This window comes from Manacus candei, unplaced genomic scaffold (genome assembly GCF_025592945.1).
Source record: "Manacus candei isolate 608988 ecotype Guabito, Panama unplaced genomic scaffold, ASM2559294v1 h1tg000014l, whole genome shotgun sequence".
NCBI classification, from domain to species: domain Eukaryota; kingdom Metazoa; phylum Chordata; class Aves; order Passeriformes; family Pipridae; genus Manacus; species Manacus candei.
In genome coordinates this window covers 67,091,070-67,098,991 of record NW_026138062.1, presented here as the reverse complement: position 1 = coordinate 67,098,991, position 7,922 = coordinate 67,091,070, and the positions used below count along the sequence as shown (strand labels likewise).

At 38.5% G+C, this 7,922-nt stretch overlaps 1 long non-coding RNA gene across 1 annotated transcript; it reads right to left on the bottom strand.

The window, feature by feature from the left end:
* Window positions 1-3,679: 3,679 nt before the first annotated feature.
* LOC127467636 (uncharacterized) lies at window positions 3,680-5,330 on the bottom strand. Its single transcript, XR_007903233.1, has 3 exons — window positions 5,119-5,330; window positions 4,066-4,447; window positions 3,680-3,738 (listed from the first exon to the last, which is right to left on the bottom strand). It is a non-coding gene; the product is annotated as an uncharacterized LOC127467636 (long non-coding RNA).
* Window positions 5,331-7,922: the final 2,592 nt, after the last annotated feature.

The following is a 7,922-nucleotide window of genomic DNA, read 5'->3' as shown; positions in this document are numbered from 1 at the left end:
TGTTTTCAAAAGCTACTATCAAATATATCCTAACTTGTGACCTTTGCAAAGGGTTTACAGCCTTTTTTTTTTTACTGAAATATCTTTCTCTTAAAGTGAATAAGCCTCATAAAACAAAAATCTAACATTAAACTTTTACATTTTAATAAATATGAAAATATATTGTGACTAAAGTAAAAAAAAAAAAACAACACAGGAAAAAAAAAACAGAGCAAAAGATGAAAACAGTTCATTTTAACCTTTAACCAGAGGTCTTGTTTATATATGTGACTGATAAGTTTATTAACAGCAGACCTACCACTTAGCAATACCAGGATGACTTGCTTTGAATTGTGATAGTGTTGTTGACTTAAGAGTAAAATTACCTGAAAGAATCTGAAATGTATTTTTGGTAAAGTTGTTCATTCTGAGTTAGAATGTTTGCTTTGAACTCCTCAAGTTTCCATTACATTAAACAGGGGAGGAGAAATTCTGTTTCAGAACTCAAATACAATAAGGCTTTCTTAAAAAATTATCCATAATATTTCCACAATCCAAACATTTTATCCAGTAATTTTCTAGAGAAACATCAGAAAAAAAGGCAGCAGCAATCTCTGTACTGTGTGTAGATACTATAGAGACATACAGATCTTTAAGGACTCTAATGGCTGACACCTGCATCAAAAATTGTTCATCTGCATCACATTATGCAAAACAAGGTAATAGTTTCTCAGCTGTAACAGCAATAGTGTTGCAGATCCCAAATGTTTTCAATCTGTAATGCAGCCAAATAAAGCAGAGCAGAAACAAGACCCATGGTAAGTTTGCTGCGTATATTATACTTTTTATCAGTTCTTAAGTTAAACTAGGAGAAACAAAGAGGACTTAAGTTGATAAACAATTTATGTTCCTTGCTTCGATTTACACAAGTCTTGGCAAGATCAGTAATAGATAGCACAAGTATCATTAACATGCTTTTTTGAAGAATTAGAACTATCAAGAAAGAAATAAAGGTTTTATATAATGTTTATATTCTCCCCTTTAAATGACCACACAAGACACACTCAAGAATATCAATTATTTCTCAATAAACTTCATCTTTTTTTATAAGATCTCTCTACCACAAACCTGGAAAAGCACATCTTCACAGTAAGGCAATATTTTCACACTGATCATATCAGTAGTCTGAGTAAGTGCTCATTCTTTGAATTTTGAAGCAGATTATTGTAAGGAGTCAAAAGCATGGTCTCCTCTTCTAGAATCTTGATAGAGACACCTAAGCAGATATTAATTTTAGTTCTAATTCCTCCCCTCCTTGAAGGATAGAGTCTATTTTTGTCTCCATGGGCTGAATCAGCTTCTGACACAAGCATATATAATACATTCAGAACTTCTTGCAGAACAGGTCTCAAAAAAAAAAATGCACAAATAAGAGATAGCGCTACTCTAACCAGTCAAGGAAGTTCATATTAAAAGTTAATTTCCAATGTTAAATAGTTATACAAACTCATTGCATAAATATTCCAACATTTCAGTCCCTTAAGATTGCCTGGTATTGCCATTTCATTACTGTATATGACTTTAATTGTCACACTCTGTTATGAATATAAAAATACATTTATTAGAAGTAAATTTTCATGAAAGAGCTTAAACTGCATATTTAATGAGTAATTTGTCAGGCTCATTTAGAATACAGCTTTCAGAGATTCAATCATCACCATGTATACATGTAATGCATAATTTAATTTAATTACTTTTGATTGCTTAATGAAAAATCCGCTGGACATTTTGAGCATCACAGCTACAGAATGAAAATTATTTTTACATTTTTATTAACCTTCATAGTTAAAGACAATCAAATTTTATATTACACAGGAAAAAAACCTCTAAACTTCTCCTTCAGGCAGGAGGAAACAGGTACATCTACAGATGTAATTGACAAATTTTTAATATCAGAGAAAAAGCAAATATGCCTTTTTTTTAACATGTATTCGTAGGGTTTTGAAGTAAAAACAGCTAAGTCGTGGTTGCCTGAAAATGACAGTTCATCACTTTACTTACAATTTGTAAGTAAACAAATCTCTTGTGATTGCCAAGATTGCCAAGAAATACCTAAGATTAATATTTCAGGTCTGAAATGCACCCTGGCTTTACTGGAGACATCAAGATATGAAGCATTTCTTTTGGTATGTTGACCAGTGTTCTCACCATAAAACACACAAAGGTGTTCTCCTAATACACTTGATAAACCTCATAAAGGCAATCTCCTCATAAAGCTAGTAAAAACTCTCTCTAATAAACACCATAAACCACATAAGGGTGCTCATAATGGCCTACTCGGTAAAAACCCTATGAACGGTTTACAGATGCTCTCCTCACAAACCCCACACAACTCATAGAGGTTCCCTCCTCATTAAGGTACACTCCTCACAAATGTACTAGGCTCAAAACCCCGTATAACATCAGCAAATGCTCATCCCATAAAAATGATCCCCTCAGAAATTCCATAAATCTCTCATAAAGGCTCATAAACCCATAAATATCATCACTGTGTGGGTCTCATAAAGCCACTGTTGGCCACAAACTCATAAAAATCACATTAGGGTTAACATCATGAAAGTGATGCCCTCATAAAGCCCATAAACGTCATAATGGGGATGACATTAAAAAGGTGCTGTGCTCATAAAACCCAAAAACCTCCTGATTCTGTGGCCCCATAAGTCCCATAGAACTCCCAATGGAGGTCTCATCATAAAGACTCTGTCCTCATAAAACCCATAAATATCATAAGGGTGCAGGCCTCATAAAGGCACTGTCCACCCAAAGACCATAAACTTCAAATTGGAGCTCTCAACATAAAGGCGCTGTCCTCATAAAGCACGTAAACCTCATGAAGGCTCTGACTTCATAAAGTCCATACACCTCATGCTGGTTCAGGCCTCTTAAAGCCCATAAACCTCAAATTGGGGCTCTCATGATAAAGGCAACGTCCTCAAAACAACCAAAACCCTCATAAAAGCTCTGTCCTCTTAAAGCCCATGCACATCGTAATGGGACTGGACTCATAAAGGCAGTTTGTTTCTAAAGCCCAAAAAACTCTTAAAGGTGATGTCCTCATAAAGCATATAAATCTAATAATGGGGCTCACTCCATGAAGGTGCTGTATTTTTAAAGTCCATGAAACTCATAATACTACAGTCCTCAAAAAATGGCTTTCGACATAAAAGAGTTTTCATCATAAATATCATAAATGTCACAATTCTCCGGACTTCATAAAGCTACTGTGCCCATAAAGCCCATAAACATAAAATGTCTGCTGCCCTATAAAGGCCTTAAAACTAATAAAACCACTGTGCTCATATAACCCATAAACCTCATAAATGAGTTATCATGACAAAGCTCATAAACCTCAAAAAGGATCTGTCCTCATAAAGCCCATACACCTCATAATGGTGCAGGCCTCATGAAGGATCTCTAGTCATAAAGCACATACATATAATAATGGGGCTCTCATCATGAAAAGCCTCTCCTCCTAAAGAACATAAACCTCATAAAAGCTTTGTCTTCTTAAAGCCCATACCCCCCATAATGGTGCAGGCCACATAAAGGAAATGTCCTCATGAAGCCCATACATCTCACAAAGGCACTGCCCTCATAATACCCATAAACCTCATAGGGGGGCTCCCATCATAAAGACACTGTCATCATAAACCCCACAAACCTCAAAAAGGGGCTACTGTCCTCATACAGCCCATCCACCTCATAATGGTGCAGGGCTCATAAAACTGACCACATCAAACCCATAAAACTCATAATGGGGCTCACATCATAAAGGTGATGTACTCAGGAACGCCATAAACCTCATAAAAGCTCTGTCAGCATAAACGCCATAAACCTCATAAAGATGTAGGCCTCATAAACACACCGTCCTCATAAACCCCATAAATGTCATAAAGCCTCTGTCCTCATAAACCCCATTCATCTCATAGTGGTGCAGGCCTCATAAGAGCTTTGACATCATAAACCCCATACATCTCAAAATGATGCAGATCTCATAAATACACTGTCCTCATAAAGCCCGCAAACCTCATAATGGTGGAGCCTTCTTAAAAGCTCTGTCATCATAAACACCACACACCTCGTAATGATGCAGGCCTCATAAACACACTGTCCTCTTAAACTCCATAAATGTCATAAAGAGGTTCTCATCATAAAGACAATGTCCTCAAAAAACCCCATAAACATCATAAAGTCTCTGTCCTCATAAAGCCCATCCACCTCGTAATTGTGCAGGCCTCATAAATACACTGACCTCATAAAACCCATACACCTCATAAGAGGTTCTCATCATAAAGGCCATGTCCTCCTAAACCCCATGAATGTCATAAAGCTTCTGTCCTCATAAAGCCCATCCACCTCATAATGGTCCAGGCCTCATAAAAGCACTCTCCTCATCAAGCCCATAAACCTCATAATGAGGCTCTCACATAAATGCCATGTACTCAGGAACACCATAAACCTCATAAAAACACTGTCCTTGTCAAGCCCATATATATCATAATTTTGCAGTCCTCATAAAAGCACTGACCTCATCAAGCCCATAAACCTCATAATGGGGCTCTCATCATAAAGGTGACGTACTCAGGAACGCCATAAACCTCATAAAAGTACTGTCAACAAAAATCCCATACATCTCATAATGATGCAGGCCTCATAAACGTGCAGTCCTCATAAAGCCCATCCACCTCATAATGGCGGAGCCTTCATAAATGCTCTGTCAGCATAAAAGCCATACACCTCATAATGATGCGGGCCTCATAAAGGCATTGTCCTCAAAAAGTCCATAAACCTCATAAAGAGGCACACCATCAAGGCCATGTCCTCATAAACCCCATGAATGTCATAAAGCCTCTGTCCTCATAAAGCCTATCCACCTCATAATGGTCCAGGTTTCATAAAAGCGTTGACCTAATAACCTCCATACGTCTCATAATGGTGAAGCCTCATAAAAGTACTGTCCTCATAAAGCCCATAAACCTCACAATGGCAGAGCCTTAATAAGCTCTGTCATCATAAACGCCGTACACTTCGTAATGATGCAGGCCTCATAAATGCACTGACTTCATAAAGCCCATAAACCTCATAAAGAGACTCTCATCATGAACATGATGTCCTCACAAATCCAAGAAACATCATAAAACCTCCTTCCTCATAAAGCCCATAAACCTCATAACGGTGCAGGCCTCATAAATGCACTCACTTCATAAAGCCCATAAACCTCATAAGAGGTTCTCATCATAAAGGCCATGTCCTCATAAACCCCGTGAATGTCATAAAGCCTCTGTCCTCATAAAGCCCATCACCTCATAATGATGCAGGCGTCATAAAAGCAGTGACCTCGTAAAACCCATAAACCTCATAATAGGGCTCACATCATAAAGTCCATAAACCTCATGAAGGCCATAAATGTCAGAATCCTGCTGACCTCAAAATCACTTTCCTGGTAAATCTCATAAACCTCACAATGTGCAAGCCTCATAAAGACGCTGTCCTCATAAACTCCATAAACATCATAAAGGCAATGTCCTTATGAAGCCCTTAAACATCCAAATAGGGCTTACATCATGAAGACCATATGCTCATATAGCCCATAAATATACTGGTGTATGTGACATAAATGGGATCTTAGAAATATCAAACTTCATAATGGATCTCACATCATAAAGGCTGTCCTCATAAAGCCAATAAACCTCATAATGGTGCTTCATGAAGGCTCTGCCCTCTTAAAGCCTATAAACCTCATAAAGGCACTGTCCTCATAAAGCTCATAAACATCATATTGGCTATGTCGTCATAAAGTCCATAAACCTCATAAATCTGATAATGTCATAAAGCCATTGTGCTCAAAAACCCCTTAAGCCTTATAATGGCACTGACCTTATAAAGCCCATGAACTTCATAATACTGCTGTCATCACAAGGCCCATGAACATCATAAAGGCAGTCAAATCATAATGGTGCTGACCCCTTAAAGCCTGCAAACCTCATAAAGGCTCTGTCCTCATAAAGCCCATAAACCTCATAAAGGTCCTGTCCTCATAAAGGCCATGAAACTAATAAAGGTGTTTTCCTGCTAAACTTCATAAACCTCATGATTTCACTGACCTCATCAAGCCCGTAAACCTCATAATGGCACTGGGCTCATCAAGCCCATGAAGCTCAGTAAAGCGCCAGGTCTTTGCCACATGCCTTCTTGATCAAGTTTACTTATATTTAAGTCTCTGAGAGTTTCACCCATGCCACCTCTTGCATGGCCTTTACGTTCTTTGATATCTTGAATTCGCGTACAGAGAAAAAGCCACAGATTTTCCCCAAGAGAACTTTTGATTTACTGCGAATATAAGCATTTTGGTAAAAGGGTCTTATGGGTGTAACAACCAACCAAGGAGAGGATTCAACAAAAGCACCCAGCAATCACCAGCCCCACAAAACTTAGCGAAGTAAAGCACATCGGTTTTAAGTTACCCACAAGAGGAAGAAAAGAGATTAAAGAAAGAGGTCAGAAGAGAACAAAGAAGAGAGAAAGAGGTAATAATAAGGCTGGTACAGCTACCAGCAGAGATCACATGATTGCATATTCCAGGATAGAAACAGGCCATGTGCTTTCTGAGCTGCCATGTTGGCTGAAGACCATGTGGACAGGCTTGGCCTCTTCCCCTTCCCCCCCGAAACAAGGTAGTTGATTCAACCCAACAATCAAAAACCACAGTCAGATACAAATCCAGACTCTCACAACCTCATAAAGGCATTCTCCTCATAAAGTCCCTAATCCTCAAAAAGGCACAGTCCTCATATAGCCCATAAACCTCATAATGGTGCTGATCTCATAAAGTGCTTAAAAACCACAATGGCCTTGTCCTTCTAAAGCCCATAAACGTCACAAAGGTGCTGTCCTCCTAAAGCCCATAAACCTCAATAAGGCACTGTCCTCATAAAGCCCACAAATATCATAATGGCCCTGTCCTCTCATGAAGCTTGTGAATGCCTCATAAAGGCAGTATCCTCATAAAGCCCATAAACCTCACAAAGGCACTGTCCTCACAAAACCCAAAACCTCATAAAGGCTTTCTCCTCATAAAACCCACAAACCTCATAGAAGGCACTGCCCTCATTCAGAGGACACCTTGACAATTCCTTAATATTTCCAACTGTAGCTTCTAAAGATTGATTTTTACTAGTGTTAGGTACTATCTATGTCATATTTCACGTTTTCCCTTGTTCTTAACATTACACTGATTTAGTGGTAATGAGGAATGGAGCCCTTATTCTCTGAATGAAGTAAACCCTGCAGCATCAGTGGCAGTGTCAAGTCTGTGTGCTGTTTTGTCAATATGTCTCTGTTCAGTGCAGCAAAATCTATATTATTAATTAATAATTAATAAAATGATTAATGATCTGAATTTATTACCTACCTACATAAGTTTTCCCTGACTATTCCACTACCAACACACCTGCTAGCTGTGGCCATGCTCATTTTGCAAACACATCTATCAGTCAGCAAGTTCCTTGAGACCACAGATTGGTCGTTGATCACAGAGCAGCCACAGAGAAACTACTTCTTCCTATTCACAGAAAAGTTACTCTCTCTGCATTTGCAAATCCAGTCTCCTTCCTCAAGTGGGAAATTCCAAGTTCCTCAGACCTTACTGAGACCTTAGTTTAATTCCTATTAATTCAACATAAGCAAAGATATGGCAAAATCATTCCATAGTGCAGCTCAAATTGGGATTATGACAAAGCTTGCCACGTATCTGTAAATAGCATGATGTCATACCAACATAAAAATTACTAATACATGATGCCTGAATGTGGATAGTGGCCTACTTAGTTGCCACCATCTGTCCCCTTGCAGCAGCTGCCACCAGGAGCACTGCACTGGCTTCT